Source organism: Zootoca vivipara, chromosome 4 (assembly GCF_963506605.1).
Source record: "Zootoca vivipara chromosome 4, rZooViv1.1, whole genome shotgun sequence".
Taxonomy (NCBI): Eukaryota; Metazoa; Chordata; class Lepidosauria; order Squamata; family Lacertidae; genus Zootoca; species Zootoca vivipara.
The window spans coordinates 67048338-67061399 of record NC_083279.1 but is presented as its reverse complement, the minus strand read 5'-3'; the positions used below and the strand labels follow the sequence as shown (position 1 = coordinate 67061399).

Genomic DNA, 13062 nt, shown 5'->3' with positions numbered 1-13062 from the left:
CAGAGCAGCACATGGAAACGCCGTTTACCTTCCCGCTGTAGTGGTACCTATTTATCTACTTGCACTTTGACGTGCTTTCGAACTGCTAGGTTGGTAGGAGCTGGGACCAAGCAACGGGAGCTCACCCTGTCGCGGGGATTCGAACCACCGACCTTCTGATCGGCAAGCCCTAGGCTCTGTGGTTTAACCCACAGCGCCACCCGCGTCCCTATTGTACTGGGCAAAAATTGGAAAAAGGGTTGCATCTTGGAGTTGCTTCCATTTTTTCAAGGTTTTGGTAGAATTAAAAGAAAATCACTTACTAATCCATGCAGCTATTAAAAGTGCAGGTGCACTTGCTATTGGGGGGGGGGGGCTTGGCAGTCCTTGTTCTTTTCAGGAGATGTTTCTCAAAGCATATATATCAAGCTATATCAGCTATAAGAAGCTAAGAAGAGGTTTGCTAGATCAGACAATGGCTGGTCAGCTGTCTACAAGCATAAATAGAAGATTATGAAATCAAATTCTGTATTTCCATCAAATCCATGCTTTTTATTTCAGTTTTATTACTTTTTTTTGCCAGACAGTACAGTATTTCATATGTATTTCACATACTACTTTACCCTGCTTATCTTAATTACTACTGCTGGTATGTCACTGGTGATCATCAGTGGTAGTGGTGATAAACCCTTACAGTAATTAATGCCAAAAGTACACCAGTGGGAACTGGTTGAGGACTGTAGTTTGTGAATACTGTAGAAGGTAGCTCACAAACTGATAGTTCTCTTTTGACATAGCCAAGCCAAATTTATGGATTTGAGACTAATGCCAAGTAGCAACTTGTCCATGGTCTGGCTTGATCCCGAAACCCAAACCACGGGGAACCTTTGTACTATTAAACATTATTCTTTTCACATGTGTTTTACATACATGATTTGGGAGTTTGTGTGAGACTCTGTTGTCAGAGAAAGTAATAAGCCACAGTTGTCCATGCATTGATAACTCCAGTTGGATTACTGCACAAAGATTGCTCCACTCTATGTGGAACTCTGTTTGGGCTTGATCCAGAAATTGCAGCTAGTGGAAAATGTAACAACTGGGGGCAAACTGTCACCAGCATATAACACCTTGTTTCTAGGATTTACACTGGCTGCCAGTTTGCTACTGGGCCAAGTCCAAGGTGTTGCTACTAATATGTAAAGTCCCTATATTGCTCAGGACCAGATGAGGAATTAATCTGCTTTAATCACTGTTTGCATGCTAGAAGCAACTATATGTACAATCTCCCCACTTTCCCCTTTATTTTCATTTCCTTTACTATTTCCTTGATTCCATACCCCCTCCTTTTGCCACTTTATCTTCCAATTTGATGAAATTTGGAACAGTACAGTATAGTCAGAGACACTCAGTACTCCCATTGGAGTTGTGTGACTCACACTTTATAAAATGCTGTCACCAATTGTTGTTGTTTAGTCGTTTAGTCGTGTCCGACTCTTCGTGACCCCATGGACCATAGCACGCCAGGCACTCCTGTCTTCCACTGCCTCCCGCAGTTTGGTCAAACTCATGTTCGTAGCTTCGAGAACACTGTTCAACCATCTTGTCCTCTGTCGTCCCCTTCTCCTAGTGCCCTCAATCTTTCCCAACATCAGGGTCTTTTCCAAGGATTCTTCTCTTCTCATGAGGTGGCCAAAGTATTGGAGCCTCAGCTTCACGATCTGTCCTTCCAGGGAGCACTCAGGGCTGATTTCCTTAAGAATGGATAGGTTTGATCTTCTAGCAGTCCATGGGACTCTCAAGAGTCTCCTCCAGCACCATAATTCAAAAGCATCAATTCTTCGGCGATCAGCCTTCTTTATGGTCCAGCTCTCACTTCCATACATCACTACTGGGAAAACCATAGCTTTAACTATACGGACCTTTGTTGGCAAGGTGATGTCTCTGCTTTTTAAGATGCTGTCTAGGTTTGTCATTGCTTTTCTCCCAAGAAGCAGGCGTCTTTTAATTTCGTGACTGCTGTCACCATCTGCAGTGATCAAGGAGCCCAAGAAAGTAAAATCTCTCACTGCCTCCATTTCTTCCCCTTCTATTTGCCAGGAGGTGATGGGACCGGTGGCCATGATCTTCGTTTTTTTTGATGTTGAGCTTCAGACCATATTTTGCGCTCTCCTCTTTCACCCTCATTAAAAGGTTCTTTAATTCCTCCTCGCTTTCTGCCATCAAGGTTGTGTCATCTGCATATCTGAGGTTGTTGATATTTCTTCCGGCAATCTTAATTCCGGCTTGGGATTCATCTAGTCCAGCCTTTCGCATGATGAATTCTGCATATAAGTTAAATAAGCAGGGAGACAATATACAACCTTGTCGTACTCCTTTCCCAATTTTGAACCAATCAGTTGTTCCATATCCAGTTCTAACTGTAGCTTCTTGTCCCACATAGAGATTTCTCAGGAGACAGATGAGGTGATCAGGCACTCCCATTTCTTTAAGAACTTGCCATAGTTTGCTGTGGTCGACACAGTCAAAGGCTTTTGCATAGTCAATGAAGCAGAAGTAGACGTTTTTCTGGAACTCTCTAGCTTTCTCCATAATCCAGCGCATGTTTGCTATTTGGTCTCTGGTTCCTCTGCCCTTTCGAAATCCAGCTTGCACTTCTGGGAGTTCTCGGTCCACATACTGCCTAAGCCTGCCTTGTAGAATTTTGAGCATAACCTTGCTAGCGTGTGAAATGAGCGCAATTGTGCGGTAGTTGGAGCATTCTTTGGCACTGCCCTTCTTTGGAATTGGGATGTAGACTGATCTTCTCCAATCCTCTGGCCATTGCTGAGTTTTCCAAACTTGCTGGCATATTGGGTGTAGCACCTTAACAGCATCATCTTTTAAAATTTTAAATAGTTCAGCTGGAATATCATCACTTCCACTGGCCTTGTTATTAGCAGTGCTTTCTAAGGCCCATTTGACTTCACTCTCCAAGATGTCTGGCTCAAGGTCAGCAACCACACTACCTGGGGTGTACGAGACCTCCATGGATCAATGCCTTGTCGTGGCGAAGGGGCTTGAATAACTCGGAGACGCTATGAGCTATGCCATGCAGGGCCACCCAAGATGGACAGGTCATAGTGGAGAGTTTTGACTAAATGTGATCCACCTGGAGAAGGAACTGGCAAGCCACTCCAGTATCCCTGCCAAGAAAACTCCATGGACAAAGACAAAAGGCTGTCACCAATAAGACATGTAAAATAGTTTTGAGTCTGCCCATACTCTCCTGTGTTCTCTAGTGGCACCCAAAGTTTGAGAAACTATGTCTCAACAAGAATGTGTATGCCGTGATAAGATTAGTTAGGAGCCACAGGAATTCCTAACTTCAGCTAGTTTGTTAAGACTATTTCTCTTAATTATCCCATTCACATTGTTGATCTTTATTATTTACAACAGTCTGTGGCAATGAATTCCAAAGAGAATTTCTGTTGTGTGAAGTACAACACTAAATGAAATTAATTTCACTACCCTTTCAGGCCCTTTTGATACATCAGTTTAATGACAGACATAACATTTCTAACAACTGTAGAAAGACTTTTCCTAACTTATAAACAAGAGTTTTTCTGTGAAACTAAATGTTTAGTTGGTGAGAAATTGGTGAGAAATTTTAATTCTGACATTAGTGATAGCCTAGAAGCTGTATCAGGGGAGATTCCTCCCACTCTTGATTAACTTTTTACTTTTTACTTTCTCTCTCTGAAATATATAAAGCAGAGTTGCCTGGATACTTAGGTGATGTGCAAATTTTAAATTTGGGGAACTATGTTGATGCATCATTTTTACATACTTAATGTCTAACTGATTGCCATATTTATATTAATATTCACAGGATTTTTCTTTTAGCTTTGGGTAACTTGCTTGAGACATTTTTTGTTGATTTTGCTAAACTTACTCCTTGTTCTGCACAATTGTATTATGTGTTACACCATAATTGTGCTTATGGTGTGCATGATAATAGATATCAACCTCACTGTGAGGTGTCAGTTAGGCTTATTGTCGCTACAGTTTTAGGCGCTAATTACTACTATTTTACTATGGGCAGAGATGTTTTTAAATCTTTAATCCAAAAAAATAAAATATTTAGGATTAGTGTATTTTCTTGTTCTAAGCCTCTAAGTCTGTGTACACTTTCTAAGCAATGAGAGCCCTATTGAGCACAGCAGAACCTAACCTCTAAGTAAATGTGTCCATAGTACTGTTATTACAGTTCTGCCTCTAGACATAGATGATATGTGTGGCATTAACTGAGTAGACTATTTTCTAGAACCATTGAAAAGTGTTGTATAGGATCAAACTAATTAAACAGTAAGTTTAAATAAATCTTAAAATCAGGTTGTACCAAGGCTGCTAGGAAAAAGGAATTTATTTAACAGTGGTTGATTGTTATGGGAATAAGCCATTGTTATGTTCCTTCTTCCCTGCAGGCCTTGGTGCAACCTGGTACCTGCAAAGCACCTAAAAGAGACTCATTTGAATGTCTGCTACCTCCTCCCACATTCTGCCTTAACACTTAAAGGTAAACGTCCACTGACAGTTAACTCCAGTCACGGGCGACTCTAGGGTTGCGGCGCTCATCTCACTTTACAGGCTAAGGGAGCTGGCTTTTGTCTGCAGACAGATTTTCCTAGTCATGTGGCCAGGATGACTAAGCCGCTTCTGGTGAAACCAGAGCAGCGCACGGAAACACCGTTTATCTACTTGCACTTTGACGTGCTTTCGAACTGCTAGGTTGGCAGGAGCTGGGGCCGAGCAACGGGAGCTCACCCCGTCGCGGGCATTCGAACCACTGACCTCCTAATTGGCAAGCCCCAGAGGCTCAGTGGTTTAGACCACAGTGCCACCTGCGTCCAGCCTTAACACTTACCAGATGCAAACTCACGGTTTTACTATAAGCCAAAATTCTCCTCTAACCCAACCTCTTTGTTTGCCATCTAGTCTGAAGAACATAAAAACGTATGCATTATTTAGCTGCCTTTACTTTTTGTTTGTCTTATCCAAAGTTTGCTTGGTACATGCACAAAAGTAAGTGATATATATAATCCAAGTCATGGCTTGCTACTTGTGAAACTTGCTTTTAATAATTGGAACACCTGTTTGAAAGCCCATATCCGCACTGTTTCTGTAGTAAAGTGCAGTGCACAGGACTCCAAAGTAGCAATTTCTAATCTTGATTTAAATTGTGATAGTTTAGACCAAGCTTCAAACTAGCTAATGTGACCAGAAAAGTCTTGCTGAAGTCTTGCTGAAATCAGTAGGTTAATAGGTCATTTTCTGGAGCAAATGGTTTACAATCTTAAATAATAGCACAGAACACTTTCCTCAAAATGTCATGGTCTCAGTAACTTAAAAGGTTCACACTGATCTGAAGCCTGCTTCATAATCACTATTCTGCCAGAGTATATCTGTTTCATATTTCTAGTAAATATTTTAACAGTAAAATTATTCCCTCCCCACCTTCCTTTCTGTTCTAGTTCACATTCTAACAGCTTCTGATATGCATTTTGTAGTAACAGCAACAATAATAACCTCAATCCATGCATGTTATTCTTCTCAAAGTGAGATGGATGGCTCAAGTTGATAAAAAAAAAAATCCCATGGCAAACCTGTTTTGCTATATGCAGCACATTCCAAACCACACAGCTTTTGGAGTGAAATTTCCCATGCAAGTCACTTGATCCACAAAGAGTACCAACTGCTTAGTTGGTTTTTTTTAAAAAATTTTTTAATGCATTCAAGAAAAGAGCAATAGATTTACAATTTAGAAATATAACTGCAGTATATGCAATAAAATTTTATTTATTTCTGCACACAAAACTGTTGCTTGGGAAAAGTATGCTGAGGATACTTAAGTTGTGCTTAATACTGTAGTCTATAGTTCGTTTAAATTTGGTTAGATTTGTATTCTTGCTTTTGTACTATGGAAACATTAGTGAGTTTGCTATCTAATGTAGAAGGTCGTTTAAATTTGGTTAGATTTGTATTCTTGCTTTTGTACTATGGAAACATTAGTGAGTTTGCTATCTAATGTAGAAGCACAGGGAGGGAATTCTTCATTAGTCACTACAATTCAGATTTAGGTTACGATCCACTTTCTTTTTCTAAGCTTTTCTAGAAAAGTGGGTTGGTGGCAGTGTCATCCAAAGACAGTTTGTTGTCTGATGTGAAGGGTAAGATACCCCCTCCCCTCCAGTTCAGCATACAGAACCTGAAGTAAGTTAACATTTACTTCAGTAATGACAACACGACTGCACAGCATATATTCTACACTTTGGCTAATAACAGCAATCTAGTTTAGGGAATGCAGAGCAGGCTAGGTAGCACCCACAGCTTTGCTCTTAAATAACTGGCTGCTGCTCAGTCACTATTCTACCTGATGCCTGCCCACTTACACAGATTCTGCAGTGCAGCAGTAATGGTGTCAGTGTGCATTTTGTGAGCAAAGCAACACACACGCTTCCAATACTTGCTGGAGTGCATGGCTTGGGCTGTCTGTCTTTTTGCCGGGTCACTCGATCAGATGATGAAGATTTTACTATTTGTACCTTGCCCATCTGACTGTGTTGCCCCAGCAACTCTGGGCGGCTTCAAAAATTTATAAAAATTTATAAAAAACATAATAAAACATTCTACATTAAAAGAGATCTTTCCCAGTTGTGTTGTCCGTGGCATTTTGGGAGATGACTAAATGAGCCATCCAGCTATCCCAAGCCAGCAACACACAAGCAATGCTGCTGGGATACAGATTCAAGGGAAGGGGACAGCCAGGAGCAGAGACTCGGGGTGGTGAGAACAGCTGGGGGATTTCCACCAGGCGCCCTACTATCCACCAGCTGAGGCAGTCATGTTCTGTCTCGTGGTAGCGCCAGCTTTGATTCATTGACAAATCATGGTTTGTACTAGGAATGAGCTTACCTCTTACCTCTCTTAACATTTAGTATGCCATTTCCGTAGTATTTTGTCCTGCAAAAGCTACATGACAAGAAATTAAAACCGAAACAGAGGAGAGCCACAAACCTATCAAAGAGCTTTAATAACATAACATGAAAGGAACTAACAACACAGAGATAATGCCACAGGCCTACATTGTTTTGAAATCTTTATGTGGGAACATGTGGGCATTATAAATACCAGTAGTAGGCCCCAGACTGGTGAGCCTTACCTACAGAGGTTCATCTCTGTATCTTTTGAGCATGTTCAGTTGGAGGGTAAAGACCTACTAGACTTGACAAAACACTAAAGTAGAACTTGGGGAACAAAAGTTCTGAAACTGGCCTTATGTGCCTGTATTGTGCCTTAGGCTATGATTTTGGCCACATTTATTCCAGATCTAATCATAAAATTTCCAGCCACAATAATAATATATCAAGAATTAAAATTTGTTGTCCTAATTTCCCCACAAGGAAGTCAGAATAGTAGGCATATATTTCCCCCTGCTCTTTTAACCACATTTCTGTGAGACTGAGAGGAGTGACTGGTCTAAGATCACCTGGTAAGCTTTGTGGGCAATCAAGGATGATAACCTGGGTCTCTCCAGCCTTAAGTCCAACACATTAACCAGTGCTGTTTTTCTAGAAAAGAGGTGCCAGAACTCACCATGAGCACTTCCCTTGACAATGGTGCCTACCTGAGAGATCCCAGAGTAGGGTTCTGGTGAGTTCCAGATGGAAAAAAGCCCTGACCACTATACAGTACATAAGTTTTTCTTTTAAAGTTAGTTAACCACTTAACTTAACCACCTGTGTAGTATTTTAACTGTAAACAAAGAGAGAATGATACTCATGTTAATAAATATTTGCAGGAACAAATATCACTAAGAATCAGGGGAAAATAAGAAGAGAATACTGATAACAAAACAAACCACTGCCAGTTCACAGCATGGGTACAGTACCTGCACCTTAAGTTAACTATATGTAAGTTAATTTAAGCCAACCAGATGTCCAAATAGGTATCCACATGAAGCTAATGTATATATTTGTTTAAATGTAGCCAGGGCAATGAGGTCCTCGGACCATTGTATAATAGATGGTTGGTATTTATCCTTCCAGGCTCACAATCTATAAGTCTCTTAGCAACCAAAAAGGCTCAAAAAGCCCACTTTTTGTTGTCCTGCTGTTATTCCGCATACCACAGGAATATAATTTAGAAGTGAATGAACATTTGCAAATATCAATGATTTTGGGCTCCCCCCCCCCCATACTGATGTGGATAAAAACTTCAGTCCAAAGAGAATATCATATGCCTCAATGAGGAACTGCAGTTTATATCAAGTCATCCTCAGCTTGGTTAACTTCATTTATTTTGAGAAAACATATACAAAGTAAAACTGCAGAAATTGCAGAGTTTAAGAACATGGTATAATGTAGCACACCAAACAAACAAAACAACATCAAGAAGAAAACATAACCAGTTTAACAATCCAAATAGAAATAAGGAAAGTTAAGTACAGTAATGGGTGGGGTGGAAAGGGTGGGATAGGAGATCAAGTTATCATAACCGAGTCCCCCTAAAGGGAGTTTTGAGATTGCAGAGGGGCTAGTCCCACTTCTACTGCATTAATAAAAAAAGGAAGGGGAATCAAATAGATTTGAATATTTGTGATGGTTTTGTAGTTTGTACACCAAGGACTGTGTGTATATATTCCTTACAATGGACGCTGGGGTTGCAAACGTGATCCGTGCGGGATGCATGTTCGCAACCCGCAGCGTTTGCCACCCGCTTCTGCGCACGCTCAGGTTGTGATTCGGCGCTTCTGTGCATGCGCGAAGCACAATTTAGTGTTTCTGCGCATGCACGCGCGCTGAACCTGAAAGTAACCAATTCCGGTACTTCCGGGTTCGGTGCGGAGTGCAACCCCCCCAAAAAACATAACCCACAGCAGACGTAACATGAGGTATGACTGTACTTTGGTATTGCAATGTTCTGTCTAATATGGCCCATGATGGTCACTGTCTCATGTATGAATACCATCTTAAAAGCAGTGGTTGCTGTGCTCTTGAAGCACACTGACCACATTATTGACAGATAAACTATTCATTCTAGAACTGAGTTCAAGGGAAACTGCTTCTGCCTGAAACACTGAGAGAGCCCAGCCTTTTTTAACATTTACATTGCTGGTAGGTATATGTATAGAGAGCAAAGCAGGAGATAGGCAGGCTCATTCAGTGGTAGAAGGGGGGGGGATCTGCAGCAGCTATTTTTAGGTACATTTGGATGCAACCTAGGTGAAGAAAACATGGTACTCAGAACATATGCCAAATTTTCATAGATTTCCAGCTTTCAGACTCAATTTATTTGCAGTCAGATACCTAAAACGCACAAGAGAATAACTATATAACTTAATGAGATATCTACCTTTGTGAAACCATGGCACTGTTCCACATAGCACAGTTTTGGTAGTCTTTTCTCCTGCACTGACTGTAATTTCAAGAAACCCAATTTCAGATCTGTTGGCTTTGGAAGAAACTGAAAACTTCCCAATATTATTGGTATGTGTGATTTGCACAGAAGGTACTGCTAAGATAACTGTAGACATTTATTTTACAAGGAAGTAGAAAGGAAGTTGTGGGCTCAAGACTTGTTCCTGTATTGTAAAATCATAGTTTGCCATTATGTCTGGACCATCTACTGAGTTGGGTGACACTTTTCCAGGGGGGGGGAGAAGTAATTTTTATTATGTTCTGATATTTAAATATATAGTTTTTATAGTTGGAAATATGTGCCCACATCTGAAAAATATATATGTAAGGGATAAGCAAGAAGCCAATTAGACAGATATAAATTGATAGTATCAACATATTGGGAGAACCTTCTTATAGGGAAGACATTAAGATTCTCATCTTAATATCCTTAGCTATGCATGGAAAGTCTCATTGAAGTTAATGGGCTAAAACACATAAAAATTAGTGCAGGGCTGCATCCTGAATGAATAATTGATCATTGTCAATTTCCTGTACAAGTGTTCACTGAGGGGAGAGAAAATTTCATGCCTGTGAAAACAGATCTTTCATTAATATCCAAAAGCCAGAGAGAACTTAAGGAGGTTTTTTTTATTGGGGGGGGGTCCCAGGAGCAGTTGAAAGTTGCAGTAATATACATGGCAATGACCTGGTTCACACTTCACATTAACACATAAGCTAAACTATTGCTTAATGTGAACAAGCAGGGTGTTGGTGCACTCTGCTCAAACATTTCCACAATTCTGCTTCTGCTGCCGCCGCACAATGAATAAAGTAAGCCAGAATCTGTCTTGTCACCTTATCAAACCTAGGCTTGTGGCTTTACCCCTCCATGGAAACAATGAGAAACAAGCCAAAAATGAACATTAGTTACTGCTCAGAGTTTATTTGGGTAGAGAGAGAGAAAGAAAACAAGCTTGGATTCTAGACAACACAACAAGCCAGACTCTGTCTTGCAATGTCTGGTGCAGCATCATCAAGAGGGGTTGGGGGCGCCACAGAAACTTTAGAGCAGCATGTTCCAGCACTCAGCTCATTCCCATTAAATCATAGTTTGCTTTCAACCAAGGTTTAATGTGGTATGCAAAACTTATGTGATTTTGTAATTTCAGAACCTATTCATTCTTTATAGTTTGGCATAACGGTGTGCTTCAAACAAAGGGCCATATATTTAAAATCTTTACATTAGTGGCTTCCTCACATGTACCTGTGAAATTATCATGTTTTCACCTTTGTGTTTAAGGATGCTTTCATGTCCACAAGAATACTGGATCTGAATATGCACCTGTTTCTTGATACAAAAGTGGCTAACAAAGTTGAACATATTGTAGAAACGTCTTACGCATTCATAACTCCAGGTGTCGTTTATATGGCTGTGTCAGGGGCAAGCAGCAAATAAGGTCTAGGATGTCTGGAAGGCTCAGTTTCTGAATCCAACAGAAATATCAGTCTATATTAAAAAAAGCTTTGCCTCATTTGTGCAATTCATTTTAGCCTATGGGAATTGAAAATAAAGCTATAATTTTTCACAAGTTTATTTTGACATGAAACTGCCTTCAGAGCATAAATGAAACGTGTGAACTTGTAAGCTGTTGTTTTCCTTTGGTACATATATTCTGTTTAAATTCTTTCAAGGATAATTATGTATTTAATTATGAAGGAACTTGCATACTGGGTGTCACTAGTGATTTATCCAGTGCAATATCCGGCCCATAGCATCAGTAAGTACTAAATGCTCCAGAAAAGGAAACCAGGGCACATAGGAAATGACACATGCCCTGTTGTTCACTTCCAGCTTCTGGCAGTCAGATCTTTGGGGATACTTTTAGAATAAGTGCACATGATGCCTGATAGTTATTTGAGTCTTCCAGGAATTTGTCTAATCCCTTTCTGGCTCCCAGTTACAATTTTACTGAACATGGTATCCCAGAGCAATGAGTTCCACAGGTTAATTTGTACATTGTGTACAAAAGTATTATTGTTTTGCACCTGCTACTTTATTGATTTAATTTCTTCCAGAAACAAATCTATTGACTTTTACCTTAAACCTTTACAACTTTCGTATGAAAGCCCTTACATAGGCCTATTAATATAGCAACAAGAAACATGTTTATGCTAGTTGGGGAAGAATTCCACACTGTGTTTAAAATAAAAGGGCACTCTGGATTAACAAGTGGTGTGTTTTACATTTCAGAATATTTCATAAAATGTATTGTTTGTACAGTGAGATATCATTACCAATGACATTTTTAATAAGCAGTGACCACTAATAAAGTATTTCTATTTAGAGCTTAGTCACTTAGCGTAGCTTGCGTATATACAGGTGTATAACCTTTATCAGAAAGGTGGGTTATACACCTGTCAACCTACATTTCCCAGTATAATTAAAGAACATGTGGAAAACTCTGTTGGAAGGAATCCCAATATTCATCTTTTTGTATACAGTATAGCCCTTAAGGGCATCCCTTATTTAATATAATCATATTTGAACGAGTTGTTCCCTGTTTCAAATCACTGTCCACAGGACATAAAAGATTCTCCTGTTGGAAGGTGACTGCTTTAGATATGACAGGCAGTTCCACATTATCCATTATAATTGTATTGATAAAGCAGAAAACTAACTTGATAGTGCAGAGGAGGTCATTTACAGGTGAAACTTGGAAAATCAGAATATCGTCGAAGAGTGCATTTATTTCAGTAATGCAACTTAAAAGGTGAAACCAATATATGAGATAGATGCATGACATGCAAAGCAAGATATGTCAAGCCTTTATTTGTTGTAATTGTAATTATTTGTCGTTAGGCGGGTCAATTATAAATGGAATGTAATTAATGAAATGTAGTAGCAATGTTTATTTTTGTATTATTGTAACTATTTGTTTTATTACTGTGGAATTTCCAAAAGAAAGCATTTGTAAAAGAAAAAGAAAAAAGTTGCATTACTGAAATAAATGCACTTTTCGAAAATATTCTAATTTTCCGAGTTTCACCTGTATGTGGCAGAGGGAATGAATAAATAATTACATTGACAGAAGAGGCAAAGGAATGACTTATCTTTGGTATTTAAAGAATGCTAACTAACTTGCTTCTCAAGAGATGTGGACACCTATTTTCCAAATACTATCAAGTCTCTTGGTGATTCCGAAGGGCTCAATCCATGCTGATGTGTGCATCAGAAACATTGTGTGCACCTAACCACCAGTAGATCACCTATTAGCACCAGGAGAACAGAGAGTGGGATCTGGCTTGATTCCCCAATCCCCTACGTATGAAGTAATTATTGGATTAGCTGTGTTCAGGCAAATAAACCATGCCCCTAATAACCCCTGGTGTATGGGATTCCTTTCAGATTTTTGCACAATCTTGCATTTCTTCTACCTGATTTTGGGTGATTTCCTCCTTCCCCCATCCACACTGCAATAGTAAAAGGGACTAAAGGAGGCGTAGAGAAGGGAAAGATCCATTGCACAAGCCACTTTTTATTTTGATGTTCACATGAGTATACACAATCACATATTGTTTTTTCTGTTTCATATGGCATATACATCTAGTAGCATCTTCTGTGTTTCCAAATAATCTACTCTAGATA

The 13062-nt window shown here is 39.7% G+C and overlaps 1 protein-coding gene across 17 annotated transcripts in view; it reads left to right on the top strand.

Moving 5' to 3' along the window:
- Positions 1 to 13062, top strand: part of BBX (BBX high mobility group box domain containing) — a 133267-nt gene that overhangs the window by 19026 nt on the left and 101179 nt on the right. For 3 of the 17 annotated variants that reach the window (XM_060273703.1, XM_060273701.1, XM_060273696.1), the window contains exon 3: positions 4443 to 4534. The exons of the other annotated variants lie outside the window; for them this stretch is intronic. The gene's annotated coding sequence lies outside the window, so the exon portion shown is untranslated. The remainder of the gene's footprint in view (positions 1 to 4442; positions 4535 to 13062) is intronic. 17 annotated transcript variants of the gene reach the window in all.